Consider the following 8,714-nt stretch of genomic DNA (forward strand, 5'->3'; position numbering starts at 1 on the left):
CTCAGTCACTCAGTTGTGTCCAACTCTTTGGGACCCCATGGATTGTAGCCCGCCAGGCTCCTCTGCCCATGGAATTTTCCAGGTAAGAATACTGGAGCGGGTTGCCATTTCCTTCTCTAGGACGTTTTCCCGACCCAGGGATCAAGCCTACTACTTTTGTTTCTATGAATCTGACTACTTAAATAGCCCATACAAGTGGACTCATACAGTATTTGTCTTACTGTGATCTGATTGACTTAGTGTGATGTCCTCGCATTTCTTTAATAATTTTTATTGGCGCATAGTTGATTTACAGTGTTGCATTAGTTCCAAGTGTACAGCAAAGTGACTCAGTTATACATACACATGTAGCCACTCAGTTTTAGACTCTTCTTCCATGTAGGTCATTACAGAATACTGAGTAGAGTTCTCTGTGCTATACAGGGGGTAGTTATTAGTTAACTTTATATACACTAGTGTGTATATTTTGATCCCAGTCTTTCAGTTTATCCCTCCCCACCCCATTCCCCTTTGGTAACTGTAAGTTCATTATCTCAGTCTGTGAGTCTGTTTCTATTTTGTAAATAAGTTCATCTGTGCCATGTTTTTTTAAGATTCCACATATAAGTGATATCATATGGTATTTGTCTCTGTCTGGCTCGCTTCACTTAGTATGATCATCTCCAGGTCCATCCATGTTGCTTCAGATGGCGTTATTTCGTTCTGTTGAGTGGCTGAGCGCTCCGCTACTGCACACACGCACCGCGTCTTCATCCATTCACCTGCTGACGGACAGTTCGCTTGTTCGCATGTCTCGGCTGCGGTAGACAGCGCTGCAGTGAACGCGGGGCTGCACGTAGCCTTTTGAATCATGGTTTTCTCCGGATATACGCCCAAAAGTGGGGTTGCTGGGTCATATGATAGCTGCTTTTAGTTTTTTAGAGAACCCCCATACCCTTCTTCATGGTGATTGCACCACTTTACCTTCCTTCCAACAGCCTAGGAGGGTTCCCTTCCCTCCACACCCTCTTCAGCTTTTGTTATTTGTAGACTTTTTGATGCTGATCATTCTGACGGGTGTGAGGTAATACCTCGTTGTAGTTTTGATTGGCATTTCTCTAATCATTAGTGATATTGAGCACAACGTCCTCAAATTTCATCCATGTTGTGGCACGTGACAGGACTTCCTTATCATCTAAATGTTTTGAAATATGATTCCGAAAATTTCCCCAACTAGCATCTCCACTGAATGTCTGAAGGTGTCTTGAGGTTGTCATCACTGAGACAGAGGCGTGTGTGTGCCACAGACACCTCATGGGCAGAGGCGTCAGATGGTGGTAAGTACCCTACATGTACAGGACAGCCCCTCTACCCTCCAACAAAGAATTATCTGGCCTCAAATGGCCAGTGATCAAGGTTGAATTTGAAAACAGGGCACAGGACTGCGAAGATCAAGTTGGGAAGGACGTTCCCAGAGTAGCAGTGGCTTGGAAAGCTGTTTGGGCTTTGGAGCAAGAGAGGAAGTATCAAGCCTGAAGCCTGAAAAACAGACCTGTGTATTAACTTGATGGAGAGAAAGAAGAATTCACTTTTTCTATTTTTGTTTCAATTGTCTAGGATGGAAAAACATTTCCCAAGAAGAAAGAAAAAAATGCTAAAAACAAAATATGGAAGTATTTTGGCCTCAGAAATGTTGTTGTTTAGTCTTGAAGTCGTGTCCACCTCTTTTCCAACCCCATGGACTGTAGCCTGCCAGGCTTCTCTGTTCATGGAATTTTCCAGAGAGGAATACTGGAGTGGGTTACCATTTCCTTCTTCATGGGGTTTTCCTGACCCAGGGATTAAACCCATGTCTCCTGCATTGCAGGAGGATTTTTATTTTATTTATTTATTTTTTTTTAGCACTGAGCCACCTGGGGAGCCCTGGCCTAAGAAATACAAGCCAGTAAAGAAGACTTAGTAAATTTAACAGAACTGAAGTTCCCCAAGAATAAAAAGAACTAAGCCTCTAAAATGCTAATGGAACTTAGAAATGTGATTTGAGTCTCAGCATCGTTGTCAGTAACCTCTGAGGGCACATAAAGAAGTTCCAGAAAAATGAGGACAGTCGTATAAGTCCCTTATTCTCATAAAGACTAGCTTCTGGTTGATATAAACTTGTAGCCTTGATGTTTACAACCTTGCAACATTGTGAAATAGATCATTAAGTTGTTTATGTACCTTTAGAAAAGGCAAGGATCCGTAGCGACTTCTGCCTGCAGTCAGCTCTTTATACCTGTGGATGCGAAATCCAGCCTCGGATGTACCGGTCCATTTTATACCAATGACTTGAGCATCTGTGGATTTTGTAATTGTCTGGGAACCTGGAACCAACCCACTGAGGATGCTGAGGAGTACCTGTATTAATTTAGAGGAAGACAGCTGAAGCTGATTTCAGTTCCCTTATAAATACTTTATGAGGCTGGTAGATGCATCAAACTCTCCAATCAATTTTTTTCTTGATGTCAGCAAAGCGTTTGAGCGGATCAGACTTGTCGCTAGTCGTGTGGGGCTATGTCCATCCAGGTGGAGGCCTCTAATGGAGTTACATAGGCTTTAACCCTTGGTACTGCATCTTTTTAAGTCAGCGACTGAATTAGATGACACAAAGCAAAGACAAATAAAGCACATTTTGATTACAATCAAAATTCTATTTATTACCTCCACAAGTTGGGATGATGATTCCAAAGCCTCCAAAACAAAACTTCAGAGTAAACTCGCCCTTAATTTGCATCAGTAAGTTAAATACACATGTGAAAATAACAAAGACATGGTTTGCTAGCAGTTTTTGAAGAACATCTGTGGTTCTGATGGACCTGTCACATCACAGGTTCAAAGAGTTGTCAAAAGTCTCTCTCAAAAGAGAGACACTACTTATCTAATATATTATTAACATCTAATAAGATATTAGACTGTGTAGATCATGGAAATGATTGCTTGTGCTAATTAGACCACACAGAGAATTTTGTTGTGTTCCAGTGTGATCTTTCAGGGAGGACTATTATAATTGATCTAGTTGTTAGGATGAGGAGGAAGATAGTTGATTGTTGATTGATTATGGTTGATTAGAAACTATGTCCTGGGAGAAATATTTGAAGTAACTAGAGAAGAAAAAAGATCTATAGCAGGCTTGGTTAATTAGACACAGCAGGCTTAATATTCTAGGAAAGTTATTACACTGTAAGGGTTTTTTCATACTAAGAAGTAAATTGGGAGCATAGAAATAAGACTTCTGACCTTCAGAAAACACTGTGTAACAACTGGACTGAGACAGCACAAGATCCTGTATGTTTAAGAGCAACTGATGTGCCCTGAAGGGGCTGGAGCAAGGGTGATGAAGAGACTTGTTTTCATTTGATGGAGAGCAGGTTAAATCAGAAGGCTTCCCTGGTAGCTCAGCTGGTAAAGAATCCACCTGCAATGCTGGAGACCCCAGTTTGATTCCTGGGTCGGGAAGATTCCTTGGAGAAGGGATAGGCTATGCACTCATAGGGATAGGGATAGGAAGTCATCAGCTTCCCTGGTGACTCAGACAGTAAAGAATCTACCTGTAATACAGGAGACCTGGGTTCGATCCCTGGGTTGGGAAGATACCCTGGAGAAGGAAATGGCAACCCACTCCAGTATTCTTGCTTGCAGAATCCCAGAGGAACCCGGTGGGCTACAGTATAGGGTCGGAAAGAGTCGGACATGACTGAGAGACTAAGCGTGCAGCACAGCACAGGTTAAATCAGAAGGCATCACACCTGGTGTCTTACTAGAATCACTTGGGAGCTGTTTTTCTAAACATACTAAGGTCAGAAATCCATCCCAGAGGTTCTAATTGAGTAGACATGGGGGAAGGGCCCAAGAATCTAGATTTTAAAACAGAAAGTTCCTTAGGTGATTGAGGCGTGCACTAACATTTGAGAAGCAAGCATGTGGTCCCTAAGCTCCCCTTCAGTTTCACGATTCCGAGAAGATAAGGGCCACGGAGGGAAGGTCTCCACAGTACCTCAGTGAACTTGACCTACCCTCCATCTCCTTGTGTTTCTTCAAGGTCTATCAAAGTCAGGCACCATGGAGAGACCTTTACAGAGGTTATCTCACTTAATTCTTACCACAAACAAATAAAGAAGGCCTATCCTGAAGTGCCTGCTGGACTTGTGGAAACTGAGGTTCAGAGAAGTTAGATGACGACTTAGCAGCGGAAGGAAGATTCAATTCCGGATTGTCTGATGGTAAAGTTGGTTCTGTCCACTGATTCACTCTTCTGTCTTCCACATACTGTTCTGCAAACAAAAGAGCATTGGGTTCTAAGGTACATAAAAGAATGTATCCTGGAAAAGGTAGAAAGATGATAAATCTTGTTTTTCTCTTCTTATCGGCCCCCTCCTCAGACCCATGGAGTTCTGCAGGTTTATCTTGCCTTCTGACACATTAGTGACACATATGTTTCTTTCACCCTTTTTACTCTTTGTATTTTATTTTTAAAAAATCTATTGGATTACAGTTGATTTACAGCGTTGCATTAATTTCAGGTGTGCAGTATGGTGATTCCATTATACACACACACACGCACACACACACTCATTCTTTTCCAGATTCTTTTCCTATTTAGGTTATTACAGAATATTGAGCAGAGTCCCTTGTGCTGTACAGTAGGTCCTTGTTGGTTAACTATCTTATTAATGTATATATGTAGTAGTGTGTGCATGTTAACCCCAAGGTTCTAATTTATTCCTCCCTGCATGTTTTCCCTTTGGTAATTGTAAGTCTGTTTTCCAAATCTGTGAGTCTGTTTCCATTTTGTAGATAAGTTAATTTTTTTCATTTGTTAAAAATTAGATTCCACATATGAGTGATATCACATGATATTTGTCTGGTTCCTTTAGTTCTTAAATTGTCAAAACCTTCCTGGATCTTTGCCTTTTTTCCAAATCAAGACTAACAATATTTCTGTAGTCCCTTGAGAGCTAGTTTGTTTGTGTAGAAGTTACCTGAATGGATTGAAGGGGAGAATTTGTTTCAAGGAATAGTCCCAGTAGACAGAGCCCCCATGCCTTTGTCCTCACAAGCATCCTGTTACAGAGAAGAATCCGTAATAAGATGCATGTCACATAAGTGCAGTTAGGAATATATAGGAAATACATATGAAAAACCTGGCCAGCTAGTCATATCATAATGTGAACATTCCTTCTGAAAATTCTGCTACAGATTGAGCACAGTGTGCCTGGTGGCATATCCTCTCTTTGAGGTTTAGAATAACACATCATCAAGCAATTTTCTGGGCATCATCAAGCAATTGCCCAGAAAATCATGTTTTTCAGCTATAACTATACCATGTCTGTCTGTCCATCTATCTATCTATCTCTCATTTCTATAGACTTGAAAACACTTGAGCTGGAATACTAATTTCTTCAGTATATCTGGAGATATTCTGAAAATACCTATAATCACCATGGTTTTAAAGCAGGTATTCTGGAACTATCTATAATCACCGGGTTTTTAAATAAAGCTTCATTTATGGAGAGAGCCAGACAGAGAGTGCAAGTCCTGTTACACAGCTGATGGGAAACCAAGGCTCAGAGAGGCTGCAGAGTGTAGCAGAAGTCACACAGCAGCAGCAGCCCATGTCTGGGGTGGACCAGGGCCAGGCTCTGCTCTTCATTCCTGTAAATATATATTTGAAAATGTATGTTCTCGGATGGGATTTAATCAAGACACTGTGTAAAAACCACAAAACATAAATGACTTTGGAAACACAAATCATACAAATCAAATGGCTCCTCCATTCCAAGTGCAGGCTGAGTTTTATTTTTTTCAAAGCTTCTTGAAAACACATTAAATTTAAATAAAATCTCCAGGCAGGCTGTTCGGTTATGTCTGACCTTTTGGTAAACATGATGAATGGAGTTCCAGTACAAACGCTGCCCCTTGGTACAGAGTTCTGCTAGCTGCAACCGTGGGCCTCCGGGCAGAGGCGGAGTGGTCTTCACTGAGCTGTTTCACTGGGGGTGCAGGTAGGCTGTCAGTCAGGAGCAGCCTTGCCAGGGTTTTTAATAAACCATGATTAGGCTGTAGAGTTCTTTTCAGGCTCTCAGCTCTGCTCGCATTTAACCGATCACATTCCCTCTTCACAGCCGCTTCTCACAGAGCATCTTTAAGCTCTTGCGGGAGACAGAGGGAGGTTTGAATGTGATCCAAGCGTTGGGTTTCCATTAAATTCATCAAGGAACAAAAGACCGGAGGGGGAGGTATATTTGGTGGAGACTGGGTACACTGTCTGGTTTCCGTGTTCTCTGGGAAATCCTGCTTCTTTCTAGTCACTTAACGAGCGAGTGGGGAGCTGTGTCTTGGGAGGAGCCTGGCACAGCCCAGAGGCTTGGGAGGCCAGCCTCAAGGCTTCTGAGGAAAGGGAGGGGCAGACCTTCCGTTTCTCCGGGCATTGGTTTCTTTATCTTTATAATCAGGGTGCAGGAGAGAAAATTCTGGCTGCTTTGGCTTCCGTGATTCTAGTGTAGAGGTTGACAGATTATTTTCCTCTGGAGGGTGAGGTAGTAAATATTGGGTTGGCCACAGCATTCGTTCAGATTTTCTGTTCTATCTTATGGAAAAACCCAAGCAATCATTTTGGCCAACCCGATATTTTTGACCTGTGTAGGCCAAGAGGCACAATCAAGGATCTTGCATAGGTATTATAGAACAAGAGGGCAAAGAAATGCCCATGGGTTTTAACTGAGACATTGTAAAATATGCCACTGGTAATCGAGCATAATTTTCTTTCTTTTTCTTTGTAATGGAGGTCTTCTAATGAGGAGAACAGAATTCTGGTATTTATTTTTTTGTTGGGAGCGGATAACATCTTGCTTCAGTGGGATTCAAACTTAATCTTCTTTGTTGTCAGAGAGATTGCAAATATTGATATGTAGAAGCCATTCTTGGCTCATGCATGCGTGCTAAGTTACTTCAGTCATATCCGACTCTTTGAGACCCCATGGACTATAACCCACCAGGCTCCTTTGTCCATGGAATTTTCCAGGCAAGAATACTGGAGTGGTCTGCCATCCCTCCTTCAGGGGATCTTCCCGACCCAGGGACCAAACCCGAGGGTTTCTTGTGTCTCCTGCATTGACAACTGAGCTCTTTACCACTAGTGCCACCGGGAAGCCCACTTGGCTTACGGGCCGTGCGGAAACAGGAGTGGCCGTGTTAGGGCCACAGGGAGTAGTGTGTCAGTGTGTCTGGTGGTGCAGAAATACCCTTGAAGGAGCTGGCAAAGGAACTGAATTAAAAAGAGGCATCAGACAACACGAAAAGGAAAGGTATTCCAGGCAGACGGGAACACGTGGACCAAAACATGGCAGCAGTTGATGGCTTATATCTCAGGTCAGGACGGCAGTGGGAGCTCAGGATGGGGAGGGGATGGGTTCTCAGTGAACACGTCCTGAGGCAGAAGCCACACCAGAAACAAAATGCATCTTCCAATACCAGCCAATTAAAAAGTATTTTTGTCTGCTGCTGCTGCTAAGTCGCTTCAGTTGTGTCCGACTCTGTGCGACCCCATGGACGGCAGCCCACCAGGCTCCCCAGTCCCTGGGATTCTCCAGGCAAGGACACTGGAGTGGGTTGCCATTTCCTTCTCTAATGCATGAAAGTGAAAAGTGAAAGGGAAGTCGCTCAGTCGTGTCCGACACTCAGCGACCCCATGGACTGCAGCATTCCAGGCCCCTCAGTCCATGGGATTTTCCAGGCAAGAGTACTGGAGTGCTGTGCCATTGCCTTCTCCGTATTTTTGTCTAGTCCAACTCAAATTGTCCACCCTTGTCACCTTCTCTCTATGGTTATTTTTACGACTTTTTAAAATTACTAGTCACTGTCCATGGCCAATATACTTTTTTGGTTGATTTCTTTGCTTCTAAAATTATATATGACTTGCTATCAAAATGTAGTCACTGAGTTCTGATAGATTATATAAACAAATACCTCTGGGGGTTCAAGGTGCTTCTAAAGTAAACTGCCCTCTGATTTGTTTAGGTGTCTCAGTGGATAAAGAATCCACCTACAATGCAGGAGATGTGGGTTCTACTCTTGGGTCAGGAAGATCCCCTGCAGGAGGGCATGACCACCTGCTCCAGTATTCTTGCCTGGAGAGTCTCATGGACAGAGGAGACTGGCAGGCAGCAGTCCGCAGGGTCACAAAGAGTCAGACACGACTGAGCACACACACGCGCAGGCAGACAGCCAGCCAGTGATACACATTCAGGAAGGCTTGGATGTCGTCTCTACAGTGACGTCATGTTATAGGCTTTATTGATTTTACATATTATAGAGTAGTTTTACATTTCTGCAAGTAAATGTTTATGTCCAGTTAAGTTAATTATGCTGCTGCTATGTCCTCAAGCAAAATCACTCTTTCCCTGCCCCCCAAATAGCCTGAAAATGCGTACCTATCTCTATTGTGTAGCTTACGCAGGCTTCACTCTCGACACTGCAGTGGCGCTTCCCCACATCCTGTTTCAGACAGATCCCTTGGCTGGTGGTCTAGAGAGCCATGCAGCCCATTGCTTTCTGTGAGGTCTGTCATAGCCTGGGTTCTAGAAAGCAGAGCCTGAATCAGGGCTTGAAGTGCTGAGGCTTTATTTGGGAGATGGAGTCTAGGGCACAGAGTGAGATAAAGAAGAAAGCCAAGAAAGATGTGAACCAAGGTAAAGCCC

General features: G+C 43.2%; 1 long non-coding RNA gene across 1 annotated transcript; it reads right to left on the reverse strand.

Moving 5' to 3' along the window:
* Positions 1-4,184: 4,184 nt before the first annotated feature.
* Positions 4,185-6,200, reverse strand: LOC129644592 (uncharacterized). The gene is made up of 3 exons (XR_008710859.1): positions 5,889-6,200; positions 4,998-5,079; positions 4,185-4,289 (listed from the first exon to the last, which is right to left on the reverse strand). It is a non-coding gene; the product is annotated as an uncharacterized LOC129644592 (long non-coding RNA).
* Positions 6,201-8,714: the final 2,514 nt, after the last annotated feature.

The sequence above is a fragment of the Bubalus kerabau genome, chromosome 2 (genome assembly GCF_029407905.1).
Source record: "Bubalus kerabau isolate K-KA32 ecotype Philippines breed swamp buffalo chromosome 2, PCC_UOA_SB_1v2, whole genome shotgun sequence".
In the NCBI taxonomy this organism is placed as follows: Eukaryota; Metazoa; Chordata; class Mammalia; order Artiodactyla; family Bovidae; genus Bubalus; species Bubalus kerabau.